The sequence below is a fragment of the Mastomys coucha genome, unplaced genomic scaffold, assembly GCF_008632895.1.
Source record: "Mastomys coucha isolate ucsf_1 unplaced genomic scaffold, UCSF_Mcou_1 pScaffold23, whole genome shotgun sequence".
Taxonomy (NCBI): domain Eukaryota; kingdom Metazoa; phylum Chordata; class Mammalia; order Rodentia; family Muridae; genus Mastomys; species Mastomys coucha.
The window spans coordinates 108,737,653-108,753,130 of NW_022196906.1; the positions used below are offsets into that span (position 1 = coordinate 108,737,653).

Sequence of the window (15,478 nt, forward strand, 5' to 3'; positions counted from 1 at the left end):
CTCTCTCTCTCTCTCTCTCTCTCTCTCTCTCTCTCTCTCTCTCTCTCTCTCTCTCTCTCACTCTCCCCCCACCTCCCTCTCTGGGGGATTGAATCCATGGCTTTGAACCACCGAGGCAAACACTTGGCCACGCCCTTTGATGGATCTTGACTTGCTCCAAGGCCCCTGATTCATTAAGCTTGATGTGGACTTTGGCTGAGTCTGGGTCATGTACTTGGAGAGTGAACTTTGTTTGGGGGTTATGTGTGTACAACTTGCCCTTAATCCTTGTACCTTGGAAGTGGGTCGCTGGAGCTGGGATGGGCCCGGCTGGTAGGGCTTGCCTAGCATGCTTCAGACACTGGCTTTGAACCCTAGCATTGAACAGTCTGTGGTGGTGCACACCTGTAAGCCTAGAATTCTCAAGGTTGAGGAGGCAGGGAGATCAGAAACTCATCTGGTTGGGTGTAGTGGTGCACACCTTTAATCTAGCACTGGGGAGGAGTGCAGAGACTGGGGTACCTTTGAGTTTTTGAATTAGAGGCCACCCTGATCTGCATAATGAGTTTCAGGTCAGCCAAGGGCTGCATATGTAGATCATGTGTTAAATAAATAAATAAATAAATAAATAAATAAATAAAGCATGCCAAGGGTGGTAATGCATGCCATTAATCCCAGCACTTGGGAGGCAGGTGGATCTCTGTGAGTTTCAGGTCAGTCTTGTCTACAAAGCGAGTTCTGGGACAGCAAGGGCTACACAGAGAAACCCTGTCTCAGAAAACCAGAACCAAAGCAAAACAAAAAGTCAGAACACAGCTAGGGATGTGAGCAGCTGGATGCTTGCCTAGCAGGCTCAGGACCCTGGGCTCTGGCCCCAACACGGCTCTACACCCAGAGAGGTAGTCCATGTCATAATCCTAACGCTTGGGAGGTAGTGTCAGGAGGGACAGCAGTTAAAGGGCAGCCTGGGCTACATAAGAGACCTCGTCTAAACAACAATAAAGGAGTCCAGAAAGTGCAAAGCCAGAGTGTGGAGAGAACATTGTTGGGGGAAGTTTTGGTTACAGTAGCTTGAAGTAGTTGCTCACGGGCATTCAGTGTCAGAAGCAACAGCCAGGGTCCAAGGTATGAGCATCCTAGTGTTCTCCAGTTACACATTCTAGCATCCCTTGCCCAGGGTGTGAGAACTTAGGTTGGCTCTTCCCACATAACAAAATCAGGACAGTCCCTAGAGGCCTGCCCAGCGCCCCTTGTCCCACATGACTCTAGACTCTGTCCAGGGACGGTCATTACTAACACACCTGCTTCTCTATCTTCGCTCCAGCTGTCTTTGTGGTGACTTAGCGCCCCGAAGAATGCCGGCTTCCCTTCTGAGGAGTTAGCAGCTGAAACCTTGGTCCAAAGAGCACTGGGACAACAGTGTTAGTGAAAGCAGGGGTAACCTGGGACTTACATTTGTTCAAGTGCCACCCACATCTCAGGGTTGCTCATGGAGCAAGCTGGATCCAGAGCATGATGGTAGAAGCAGAGCCTTAGGAGCTTTTGTCTCCAGATAACTCCACCGGAGAAAGCATGGATGCTCTCCCTTTCTCTCTCCTTCTCCCTCTCCCTGTCCCTGTCCTCTCCCTCTGTCTGTCTCTCTGTCTCTGTCTCTGTCTCTCTGTCTCTGTCTCTGTCTCTGTCTCTGTCTCTCTGTCTCTGTCTCTCTGTCTCTCTGTCTCTGTCTCTCTGTCTCTCTGTCTCTCTCTCTCTGTCTCTGTCTCTGTCTCTCTGTCTCTCTCTCTCTCTCTTCCTGAGACAGGGTTTCTCTGTATAGTCCTGGCTGTCCTGGAACTCACTCTGTAGACCAGGCTGGTCTCGAACTCAGAAATCCGCCTGCCTCTGCCTCCCACGTGGTGGGATTAAAGGCGTGCGCTGCCGCCGCCCCGCCACCACCACCCGGCTAACACAGACACTCTTAAAGCTGTATAAAAAGACCGTATTGCCAGCGGTTGGCTGCATGTAGAACTTGCCCAAATCATGTAGCCTTACTGTTCTTTGTCTCTTATGCCCAAAACCCCACCCTAACCAGTGACTTTGGTTAGCAAGAACAGTTAGTTCAAAGTGAAACTACAGAAGTCAAAAAGCAAGGTTGGTACATTGCAGGACTTTCCTGGATCCTGGACCTAGGACTGGGTCTTTGTTCTCATTTTGGCAGATGTTGGGGCCTACGTGCTGGGTTTAAGGTCAAATTGTGCCTCCAACATGGTATCAGTTGTGCTAAGGTCTGGGACCTGTTACATTTTTTCCCTCATGCTCGATATCAGGACAGGTCATCTTTAGAGGTGGGGCAGAAAGGTGAACTTCTGGAAAACCTTTCTGACAAGGCAAGAGAAGTAAGGGGGGGGGCAGGAGGGTGTCCGTGAGATCCAGGTTAAGGCTGAAGATGGTTTTTGTCATTTTCTTTTCTTTTGGAGACAGGGTCTCATGTAGCCCAGGCTAGCTTCAGGTTCTGGGTAGCTGAGGATGACCTTGGACTTCTGTCCATTTATTTTCTAAGTAAAAGCAGAGTGTGAGCTAAGTTGGACCGAGAGGGGGACCATCTCCTCATGTGGCAAGATTGTCTCAATTTCTACTCCTCAGGGGCCTACCACCTCTTTATTTCCTGCACTTTAGTGTGGTTGATATTTTTGTTTTCTCTGTTCCTGTCTTATTTATATTTCTGTTTCCTCTTCCTCCCCCACTTTATTTTGACAGTGTCTCATGATGACCTTGAACTTTTGAGCCTCTTGCTTGCACCTCTAAATGCTGGAATTTTCACTATGGCTGTTTCTTGGTATCTACCTATCTACCTATCTACCTATCTACCTATCATCTATCTATCTATCTATCTATCTATCTATCTATCTATCTATCTATCTATCTATCTATCTATCTAATTTCTATGAGTACACTGTCTTCACACACACCAGAAGAGGGCATTGGATCCCATCACAGATGGTTGTGAGCTACCATGTCGGTGCTGGGAATTGAACTCATGATTTCCGGAAGAGCAGTCAGAGCTTCTAACTACTGTGCCGTCTCTCCAGCCTCAGTATCTGCTCTTCGAAGGATTGGTCTTTGGCCAGCAAGATGTCTCAGTTGTTGGTTTCAAAATGTTTCTTGGTTTCAAACTTTAAATTCTTCTATGTAACAACTGATACTTGATTTCCATAGAAGTGATATTAACTTTACTAATGACATTGTATAAGATTCATAGCTTAGATAATAGGATTTTATTGATTTTAGTACTTGCACATTGAAATATCAATGGGGGCAAAAGGGGGTGCGAGGGCCATAGCAGGTCCCAAAGGAGTTAAGTAATAAGTGGGGTTATATTGTATGTTATATTAAAAAATCAGTCCACACTATTCACATGTATACAGATTTACAACACATATGAAAGAGATAGATAGATAGGTAGATAGATATTCACACACATGTATATAAAAGGTAAAATGTCAATAGTTTGGTAGTAGTAAGGAGTTCTTTGGCAGCTGGGGCTTGTTACTAGGACACTTATCTAGCATGCCATGGGTTCAATCCCCAGTACCACAAAAAAGTAAAAAAACTGCATCAAAAGCTGGGGGTAATGTGCTGAGTGGGTGGTATGTGATGTGTTTGCATCCAGCGCACCAAGCTCTAAGTTTAATCCTCAGCCACTCATAAAGTAGGCGGCATGCTTGTGCAAAGCGTTTGGGAGGTAGAGGCAGGAGATCAGGAGTTCAAGGTCATTTTTGGCTGTGTAGCAGGTTCGAGGCTAGCCTAGGCTACCCGAGATTATCTTACCCTTCTAAACAGAAAAACACGCAGCTCTCTGTATTATGGTAATGTCTATGTAAACTTGACGTTGAATCTATTACATTCGATCTATTAAAAAAGTAGGCATGGGGGCATGCAACAGATGCTCCGCTGAATCTGGAGTCTATCTTATGAAATTATCCAGCTTGGTTTAAGTCTGTCAGAAGTATCCAGCATTTTGGCTTCTCTGGGCCACACTGAAGGAAGAATTATCTTGAGCTACGTATTTTTTTTATTTGTTATTATAAATGAGTACACAGAAGAGGGTATCAGATTTCATTATGGGTGGTTGTGAGCCACCATGTGGTTGCTGGGATTTGAACTCATGATCTTCGGAAGAGCAGTCAGTGCTCTTACTCACTGAGCCATCTCACCAGCCCCGTTGAGCTACGTATTATACGAACCATTGATATAAGCTGATAAGCAAAACCAACCCCCAAAACCGGTGCATAGTTGTTGCAGCCTCTTCCACCTCTGTCTTCACAGAATAAGGTTTGAACACTCTGGAATCTTCTTAGGGGCCAAGGAGGCAGCCATCCTAACAGCCTGGTGTAGATGATGCCTCGTGTGGTTGTGGGGACTGAGACATCCAGGTACCAACTCCAGTGGATCGGGCTGAATTTGTTAGAGTCTGTAGGCAATTGTGCGTTAAACTAGGTGAAGCAAGCTCATTTGCAGCTTAGGAAAGGGCCATTAAGCCCCAGGGAGATTTGTGTGTTTATCTCTCCCCTGTTAGTTGATATTACCTAACCAGCAAGCGGGTTTCATTGGCCAGTGGGGTGGCCAGTGGGGTGGCCAGTGGGGTGGCCAGTGGGGTGGTGGGGTAAGCATGCTCCTTTGCCTTCCCCGGTTCTGACAGAAAGGGCTGCCATTTATAAGTTCTCCAAAATTCATCCCGCCTCCCTTCCCGCCTCTCTTCGTGGGTATCATGTATGTGTGAGTGTAGGTGCACACAGGCAGTGATAGTTGGTCCTCTCCTTCTGTCATGTGGGTCACCGGGATGATCTCAAGTCATCGGGCTTGGCAGCAGGCGTCTTTACACGTTAAGTCACCTTACCATCCCTAAAAGCACGGTCAAGTCTACGATTCTGTAATCCAGCTCTGTCATCTAGAATTTTGACGCTCGTCTTAGAATGGCTTGTTGAATAAAGAGGGACAACGGAATGTGGCTTTGGAATGTTCCATGGAGGATGGGCTGGTTTCTAAGCTGTGCCTGTGGATCCCGGCTGGTCCTGCTCTGATGGGACCCTAGGATGAAGACTTTGGGGCTTGAGGTCAGTTTAAGTACCCACTTCCTTCTTAAACTGGCAGGCACTCTGAGCTGGACCCCAGTTCGATTGCTTTGTGGAGTTCAAGGTTCACCTCTTAGGAGGCATTTTCCCTTTGTGTGGACATGTGTACAGATCTGGAGGATAAAGATTAACTCTGAGTGTCTCTTAACTTGTTTTTGAAGACAGAGTCCCATTACCGGCCTGGAGCACACGAATTAGACTAGGCTGGCTGGCTTGTGAGCCCCAGGATCCTCCTGCCTCCACTTCCCTCTCACTGGAATGATAAATGCTTACCACCACACCTGGCTTTCTTGTATGGTGTGATGGCTAGCTTTGACAACCTAAAATCACCTAGGAATCAACTTTTTTTTTTAAGATTTATTTATTTATTTTATGTATGTGAGTATACACTGAGGCTGTACAGATGGTTGTGAGCCTTCATATGGTTGTTGGGAATTGAATTTAGAATCTCTGCTCGCTCCGGTCAACCATGCTCAGTCCAGCCAGCCCCACTCGTTTAGGTCCAAAGATTTATTTATTACTATACATAAGTATACTGTAGCTGTCTTCAAACACACCAGAAGAGGGCATCAGATCTCATTATGGATGGTTGTGAACCACCATGTGGTTGTTGGGATTTGAACTCAGGACCTTTGGAAAAGCAGTCAGTGCTCTTACCCGCTGAGCCATCTCACTAGCCCCCCTAGGGATCATCTTAATGCACAATTGTCTACATTGGGTTGGCCTGTGGGCTGGGGATTGTTTTAGTTAAATTAACTGATATGGGGAGACCCAGCCCACTGTGGGCAGTACCATTCCCTTGGCATGAGGTCCTGAAGTGTCTGAGAGTGCAGAAACTGAGCTGAACACAAACCTGTGCTCTTGCACGTGGATTAAAAATGCCCAGCGTTCTCAAGCTGGGATTCTCTGCAGGGATGGACTGGGACCTGGACTTGTGAGCTGAAATAAACCCTTCCTGCCCCAAGTGGCTTGTTAGCCAGGGCATTTTACCACAGCAACAGAAAGCAATTAGCGCTTTTTTCCTTTTCTTCCTTTCTTCCTTCCCTCCTTCCTTTCCTTTTTTTTTTTTTTTTTTTTTTTTTTTTTTTTTTTTGGCTTTTCAGACAGTGTTTTTCTGTGTAGCCCTGGCTGTTCTGGAACTCACTCTGTAGACCAGGCTGGCCTCGAACTCAGAAATCCGCCTGCCTCTGCCTCCTAAGTACTGGAATTAAAGGCATGCGCCACCACTGCCCAGCAGGTCACATGCATCTTAACCACAGTGAGAGGGTAGGCAGGTCTGCAGGCCAGCCAGCCTGGCAGTGTGCAGCATCTATCAACAGAAGGCCACCTCAGGCAAGGTGGAAGGTGAGGCCAAGCGTGTTCTCTGACCTCTGTGTGCATGCTGTGACCTACACACCTCTGCACATATGTGAACGCATGCCCATCACACACATTACACAAAGGACCATGCTTTGCCATCAGCAGGTGGCTCTGGGGCTTGCTGGTTGATGCCCTTGGAGAAGTTGGCGATGGACAGGCAGGTCAGAGGCACTCATGTGCTTTCTGAGCTGGTGAAAGGGATGGGCCAGTGTTTACTCTTCCTGGGAAATGGAGGGTTTACATTCTAATTGTTTATTGAATGCGAGCAGAGGTCGGAGAACAGCTTGAAATGGTTGCTTCCTTCCTTCCATTTTGTGGCTCCTGGGGACTGAACTCAGGCTCTTAGGCCTGGTAGCAAGCACCTTTACCCGCTGAGCCATCGCGCCAGCTCTGAAATAGATGTTTCAAGCAGGAGAGCCCTTCTTTGTAAAAATTTGCTGGTAACCTTACAGGGTCCATTCACTTTGCTTTCTCATTGAGGTCAAATGCCTCTGAGTGAGGAATTTGGCCAGTCCCCTGTTACATCTCATTTCCAGAGCCTGTTTGTAATCCTAACTGATACAAATATCGCTTTTATTGTGCACGAGAACTGAATGCTGCTTTCTGGTTTGTTCAGTTTTACCCTGCATTACTGAACACTGAACCTTGTAGTTGAAGCTCGGAATGATTAGCTGGAGCCAGCCTCATTTTGAGGAATTGCCCTGGCACTGGGGCCGCAGAGATGGGATGGTCATTGTGTGTGTGTATGTGCGTGTGTGTGTGTGTGTGTACATGTGTATATATGTGTGCATGTGTGTTTATATATGTGTGTATATATGTATGCATATATATGTGTATGTATATGTATATATGTGTATATTTATATATATGTGTATTCATGCATATATATGTGTGTGTATGTGTGTATATGTGTATGTATGTATATGCATGTGTTTATGTGTGTGTACATGCATATAGGTGTGTGTATGTATGCATCTGTGGATATGTGTATGCATGTGTGTGTTTATATGTGTGTATGTATGCATATATGTGTGTATGTATGCATATATATGTGTGTGTGTGCATGTATATATATGTGTGTGTGTGTGTGTGTTTATATGCGTGTGTTTATGTGTGTGCATGCATATACATGTGTGTATATGTATGCATATGTGGTTATATGTGTATGCATGTATATGCATGTGTGTTTATATGTGTGTATGTATGCATATATATGTGTGTGTGCATATATGTATATGTGTATATATGTGTATCTGTGTGTTTATATGAGTGTGTGTGTGTGTGTGTGTGTGTGTGTGTGTGTAGTACTGGGGTGGTAAGCCTTCCCTCTGTCACTGAGCAGCATTCCCCAGCCCAGTCAAATGCTTTGAGTGGAGGCTGACTAATGGTCTATGTTGTCAACTTCACACAATCTAGAATCACCTGGCGAGAGTTTCACTGAGGAATTGTCTTGTTCAACTTGGCCAGTGGGCATATCTATAGGGGACTGTCCTGATTATTTAATGGCTGTGGGAAGACCCAGCCCACTATGGGTGGTGCCATTCCCTAGGCAGCAGCTTCTGAACTGTATGAGTGGGGAAAGTAACTTGAGTGCAGGCACAAATACATTACATTTATTGCTCTCTGCTCTTGACTGTGGGTGTAAAGTGACTGGTTCCCCCCAAGTTCCTGCTGCTGTGGCTTTCCTGCCTTGACAATCTGACCTGAAACTGGAAGCCTAATAATAAGCCATTGACTTTAGTTGACCTTATCAGGACATTTTATCACAGCAACAGGAAACAGAGCTAAGATACTAACCCATGTTCCGGACGGACGGGCTCTCTGAGAGTCCCCATCCTGGGTCCTGAGCTCCTTGTTTCTCAGAGTTTTTCAGTATGTGGATCTATCAGCACCTGGGGAAGCGCTGAGTGTGTCTCTGTGTTTCTGGGTTTTGGAAAGAGTTTTCCAGTGAATACAGAGTCTCAAATGGACAGTTCAATGGTACTTAAATGTTTAATGGTAACTTTGAATCTGCATGTGAGAGAGCTGTGTTTCAAGGGGTAGAATGGCCACATGTCACACTCCAAGAATAATTCTGGCATTTTTCCTATATCCTTTTTCTGGATCCGTTTTCCAAAATAAATCAAAGTAATGTCTCACAAAAGGAAGGGGAAGCTAACAATTCTCTTCTCAGGACATGACACTGGAGCCTATGAGCCTCAGAGAAACTTGCCCCGCCCATCATTTACTGGTGAAAAATGTCCCCAGAGAGATGAAGTTTAGTTTGTTTCTAGAGTTTATGTGGAGTAGAGCAAGAAATCAGACCTGGCTTCTCAGAGGGTGCTGGGGAAGCTCCAGGAAGCCCATGGAAAAATGATGTGTGTTCTTTTTTTTTTTTTTCCCTTCAGCCTGCGGCTTTGTTAAATATGGGACTATATTTACATATATATAAATACAGGAGCTGGTGCCCCGAGGCTCACCCAATGGATGTGCTTGTTTATTTATTAGCTGTATGGAGTGATGGAGAAGGCCTCAAAAGGCCTCAAAATATGCTGAGAGCATTCCTGCCCGGAACTTGGTGTCCTGGAAGGTATTGAAAGATGGCTTTGGGGATGACAGTCTCAGGCTAGTTTCTTTAGTTACAGAGCTATGAGAACCGAATGGGGGTTTCAAAGTTGCTTTATATTTTAATACGATTTGCAAAGACAGGGTCTCTCTCCCAGGCTGGTCTTAAACTCAGTATACAGGCAAGGATAAACTTGAACTTATCTTCTGGCTTCTAACTCCTGAGCGCTGATGCCCATGGAGACCAGGGAGGGCATCAGATCCCCTGGATCAGGATGGAGTTACAGGGGGTGGTGAGCCACTTGATACAGGTGCTGGGAACAGAACTTGGGTCCGCTGCCGGAGTAGTGAGCACTTTTAACCTTTAAGCCATCTGTTTAGCCTGGGGTCAGTTCTTGTTCATTTTTGAAGAATCACTGCTTTGGTTAGAAGAGTGGTTTTTAGGGCCCCTATCCTTTTTTTTTTTTTAAAGATTTATTTATTTATTTATTTTATGTATATGAGTACATTTATTTATTATTATGCATAAATACACTGTAGCTGTCTTCAGACACCCCAGAAGAGGGCGTCAGATCTCATTACGGGTGGTTGTGAGCCACCATGTGGTTGCTGGGATTTGAACTCAGAACCTTCGGAAGAGCAGTTGGTGCTCTTACCCGCTGAGCCATCTCACCAGCCCCTAGGGCCTCCTATTCTTTAGAGATGGTATCCGACCTTTCAGGGAGACGCTTCCCATGTCACATTGGAGGACTTTCCTTATGGAACTCCCTCTGACTTACCGAAGGGAAGGAAACTGGCAAGGTCTAAATCAGTGGTTCTCAGAATCCCTATGCCACAACCCTTTAAGAAAGTTCCTCGTGTGGTGGTGACCCCCAACCATAAAGCTATTTCGTTGCTACTTCATAACAGTAATTTTGTTACTATTGTGAGTCACAGTGTAAATATTGGTATTTTCCGATGGTCTTCCACGACCCCTGTGAGAGTCCTTCACCCCAGGGGTCGAGACCCACAGGTTGAGAGCTGCTGCTCTGACTTATCTCCAGTCTGCCATTGTGGCCTAAAGGCAGCCTTGAACAATTTACGATCAGGAGTGCATGGCTGCTGTTGGGGGAACACCTGATTTACAGGGGCTGCAGCGATAGCTCAGTGGGTAAAGTGCTTGACACACAAGCATGAGCACCTGAGCTCTACAGCACCCCACACTGCAAAGCCAGGCCTGGTAGCCTGTGTCTATAACTCTAGCATTAGGGCTGGGGAAGTGGAGACAGGCAGATCCCAGGAGCTCACTAACCAGGCAGTCTAGCTAATCACTAAGCTGTGGGCTTGGGGAGAGCCATGTATCAAAAATAAAATAAAATAACATAACATAAAATAATAAAAGGTGGCAATTGAGAAAAACATTCAATGTTCACTTATGACCACATGCACCCATGTTTGTGTGTACCCACATGTACATATGTATATACACAAACATACTCATACTATACACAGACACACACACACACACATACACACTCATACACATACACATACATTATAGATACAAATACACGCACACACATACACGTGGGCTGGGGAGATGGCTTAGGTTGTAAAGTGCTGGCCTTGCAAGCAAGAAGAGTTTTTTTTTTAATAGCTTCTAAATATATATATTTTATTTTTAATTATGTGTATATGTGTATATCTGCACATGTGTGAATGCAGGTGCCCGAGAGATCCAGGAGACAGCATTCGATCTCTTGGAATTACAGCTACAGGCAGTTGCAAGCTGCTCAGTTGTGAGCTGGGGACTGAACTTAGGTCCTCTGCAAGAGCTGTATGTGCTCTTAATTGCTGAACCATCTTTTCAGCCCCCAGGGCCTGACTGTCATCTCCAGAACCCGTGTAAAGAAACATCCCAGCTGTGGTGGCAGGTTGCTTGTAACCCCCGCACCACAGAGGTGGAGGCAGAGGGATCTCTAGAGTTGACCAGCCAGCCAGCTTTGCTCACTTGGGAGACCTTTGCCTCAAAAAGAAAGAAATCCATGTGGACGGGTCCCTTGGACCAACCAAGGGTGTATCTTAGGCACGCACACAGACACACAGCCATGCGGCTACCCACCCAGCACACATCAGTGTACCCACACCCAAGGATGTATCTTATGCACGCACACAGACATACAGCCATGAAGCTACCCACCCAGCACACATCAGTGTACCCACCCATCGGTTTTCAGAGAATTGGGATCCAGCAAGGCCTAAAACATACAAGCCGTGCTCATCAGGGAAGGCAACTTCTAGGCACCGATTTGTGAGGCACACCGTCGTTTTCTGAGTGTTTTTCTCTTTCAGTGGGGGAGACTTGTTACTTGGGCTCTGCAAAATAGCAGTACCCAGCGGAATGCTGGCCGATAGAAATCAGGCTGGGGTTATTGCAGTTCACAACCCAGGGCCAGCCTCTCTGTGGTCAGTGTCCAAGGAACAGCTTTGCTGTACGCTGACTTTGTAGGCATCTGGGTTTCTTGCTAGCTTGAATTTCAGCTCCCTCCCTTGCAAACAGCAACAAAGGCTAAAACCTGCATGTGTTCATCTTTGCCTTCATCTTCAGCTGGTACACACACTGTAAACCAAGAATGAGTGAGCACTCACCCGAGAGTGAGCACTCACCAGCCTCAAGCCCCACAACAGGAATTTCAAAGGCGCGTGCCCCAGGCTGGTAGTGTCTTACCTCACAACAGCGCTGCTGATGCTCAGAATATTCCAGGGTTACTTTTACAGAATTTCTTTCAGAATAAGTTACAAGCTGGGGCAGCAAAGCTACCTCTGCCTGCTTCACAGTCGTGCCCTGGTTTTGACTAAAAATGGCATCAGCCAGGAGAGCTCTGCCCCGCCTCGCTGCCACCATGTGTTGTGTTGATTCCGTAGCTTTTCTAGATCTCTTAGTTGGTTAAAGGGGGGGCGGATGTCTTCCACTTGAGCAGGGGGGTCGTGGGTGATGGCAGCGGGTCTCTTAAGTGTCTCTTTGCAGGAACAAAAATATTTATTTTATGTGTAATTGCCACAGTAAAGAAGAAACATAACCCCGAACCAAGTGATGCTGTAGCACTAGGCTATCCTTAGACCTGAATGCCAGGCAGCGTGGCATTTAAATGAGATCACCCCCCCACACAAGGGACCTTCAAGATGACCCGATTTATACTCCCGAGAGCAAGGGCAACATCTGTCAAAGGCTGTCATTAAAAAAAAGTAGGGTGTATTAATTAAACATGATACTGCATCTAATTAGGCCATTTTCCTACCAGTATATATTTTGATCATATTCACTCACTATGACCCTCTCTTCTCTCTTATCCTTACCCTTCTCAACTTTCATGTCTCTCTCTCTCTCTCTCTCTCTCTCTTTCTCTCTCTCTCGTGGCCCACTGAGTTCCACTAGGTTTGTTTATAAGAAGCATGAGTGGAGGGTTACTTACTGGAGTGTGGCCGTCTTACGAGTGGCTGTACTTTGGATGAAAATCTCTCCCTTTCCTCCAGCGACCATGGATTGCCTGGGTCTTGTCTACACGGGTGGGAGCCTTGTGAGCCCCTCTCCCTAAAGCCTGTCATTTTTTCACATGGCCAATTGCCTCTGTTCTCTGGACTCTGCAAGGTTGGCTTGGGTTTGCTTTTCTGGGAAACTTGTTGACAGGCCCCTACTCGCTGACCATAGCATGCTTCTTCTATTCACTGTTTCCTCTATCCTGTGGGAACTTCATGTTCTGTCCTGAGGAGTAGGAGGTGGGGGTAACAGCCCTTCAGAATGCTGGTTAGGACCGTAAGCAGCTTGGGGTTTTGTTTTATTTCTATTTTATGTGTATGGGTGTTTCTGTCTTCATTGTATGTATGTATACTATGTGCATGCAATTACAGAGGAGGCTAGAAGAGGGCATTCGATCCTCTGAAGCTGGAGTTAGAGACAGTTGTTAGCTGTCACGTAGGTGCTGGGAACTGAACACAGGCCCTCTGTCTAAGCAATAAGTACTCTGAGCTGCTGAGCCATCTCTCCAGTACTGAAGTTGGGGATCTTACAGTCTTACGGGCTGGATGGTATGTGTAGGAATCACACAACCTATTCCCAACCAATTTCCAGTCATAGCATGATTCAACCCACCTCTGCCTTGGTGCCTGTGACACAGGATGCAGGACATTGAGACATCTAACCTCTTAGATTATAGCTATTATTTTCCCTTGTTTTTGTAACCTTGATTGTGTCTGTGTGAGAGAATCTAGCTGCAAGAGAGTCCGCGAAAAGTAGTTGCTTGCTCTCCAGCCTTTGTAGACCAGGAAGGATGGCAGAAAGCCATTGATTGTCCAGATGAGCTTCTCTACAGTGTTTGTTAGGAAGGGCATGCGCACAGTCACAGTGGCTAACCCCCAGTAGATAGATTCTCCTTGTCAAGAAAGTAGAAGAAATCAGGCCAATCATGTATAATAAAATATCAATTGAGACATTGGGAGAACTTTGTAGCATGGGCGGCTGGGGAAAACTTAGTTGTAGGAGTCAGTACAAATGCCAATGCCAATTATGAGGAGAGTGGCTTTCTGGGGTAGGAGTGGCAGCCAAAGCCATGCTTATGCCCATAGCCTGGGTCTGACCTCAGAAGACATTCTGTGCTTTCATTGCGGCTGTTGTTGTCGAAACAGGATCTCAAACTGTAGCCCAGGCTAGGGTCTCACACTGAAGCCCAGGCTAACCGTGAACTCTAGCCAATCCCCCTGCATCGTGGAATCGTGGTGTGTGGCATCATACCCAGCCCAGCCAGCCCCTGTCCTTTTATGTTATTTCTGATGGCCTAATGGCTTTATATTGTTTAATTATGCTGCCTGCTGCTCTATTCTGTGACAGAAGAAGCCATTCCACCTGACAGGCTGTGTCAGATACCTGGGACACTAACACAAGCGTACATAAATAGGACTTGAACAGAGGCCTACTTAGAAATCCTGCAGAAGTCGCTACTTCAACCAAAGAACTGACAACTCAGATTTTTTTTTTTTGAGCAGTTTCTACTGAGATGAAAATGAGCTCATCCATAGAGAGCACCTTGAGGTCAAAATATTTTATAAAGTATATTTTAATTTTTAAAAATGTATATTTTGCCTTCTCGTATGTCTCTGTACCATGTACATGCATTGCTTGAAGAGGCCGAGAGGGGGAAGTGGAGTTTTTGACAGTTGTGAGCTGCCATGTAGGTGCTGGGAATTGAGCCTAGGTTCTCTGGAAGAACTGCTCTTAACTGCTGAGCCATCTCTCCAACCCTAGTTTTTAAGTTTTAAATTGCAGTGTGTGTTTGTATAGTGTGTGTTTGTATAGTGTGTGTGTGTGCATGCGTGTGTGTGTGTGTATGTGTGTGTGTGTGTATGTGTGTGTGTGAATTTGAGTATAGTGACCAAAAAGGCCAATGGAAAGAGTCGGATCTCCTTGGAACTGGAACTGGAAGTGTGAGCTGCCCAACATGGCTGCTGGAAACTGACTTTGTAACTTAACTTTGAAGCCATCTCAGCAACCCCAAGGAATTCTTATTTTGATGTGGCAGGAGTTAAATATTTTCTTGTTAGCTAGAGGTATTTTCTGCTGAAAATGTCAAATGGTGACTTTTATTTAAGCCTTTCCTCTGCCTGAACTTATGTGTGTATGGTTTGACTCCTTTTTATAATTTCTGTACTGTGTATGTTTCCATGACAGTGGGGAGTAATGTCTGTTTGCAGTGTCTCACACTGTTCAGGACACATGGAAGGTTTTCTGTCAAGATCATGGTGCTTTATTATCATCATCATCATTATTATTAATGATTATTATTGCTATTGTTATTAAGTCTTTCATTTATTCCATTTATTAGTCTCTTCATGGCATGTTTACTGTGTGCATTAGGAAAGACAATTGACAACTGACATTGATTAAGAAATCACGCTGGAGGGGCCAGGTGTGATGGCCTGTAACCTCTGCAACCCAGCACTTGGGAAGCTGAGGCAGGAGGATCAGATCAAGGCCAATCTGGCTTAAAGGACACCCCGTCACAAACAAAAACAAACAAATGGAGAAATTAACCTAGAAATTGCTCTCCTCTCCCATTTAGCACGGTTACATACTGGATCTTTAAATTTAATCATAGCTGGATAGTTAATTGGCTTGAGTGCCTATTTGCCTCAGAACTGGAGTGGTGAGTCAGGAGTTTCTCTGGCATCTCTCCCAATACTTCACCTTGGGTAATCAGATACTTTTATTATCAAGTTAATTTTGTTACTTTACATTTTCCTTACTTAAACATTTACATTTACCTGTGTATTCTGCACGTGCATTTACATACAACATGCCACGGTGCATGTGTGGTGGTCAGAATATAAGCAGATTTGCTCCCATCTTGTTTCTTCAGACATCCATGGCCCTGAAGTTCTCCCAGAGTGTCTTCCATATTGAATGGCCCAGAACTGGTTGCATGCCTGCATAGAGAGCTTGTTTGTCGGGGTGG

The 15,478-nt window shown here is 45.6% G+C and overlaps 1 protein-coding gene across 3 annotated transcripts in view; it reads left to right on the forward strand.

The window, feature by feature from the left end:
- The window catches only part of Osbpl10 (oxysterol binding protein like 10), a 260,513-nt gene that overhangs the window by 13,370 nt on the left and 231,665 nt on the right, over positions 1-15,478 (forward strand). The window contains exon 1 of one of the 3 annotated variants that reach the window (XM_031343152.1): positions 4,959-5,072. The exons of the other annotated variants lie outside the window; for them this stretch is intronic. The gene's annotated coding sequence lies outside the window, so the exon portion shown is untranslated. Of the gene's footprint in view, positions 1-4,958; positions 5,073-15,478 lie in introns of those variants that run through there. 3 annotated transcript variants of the gene reach the window in all.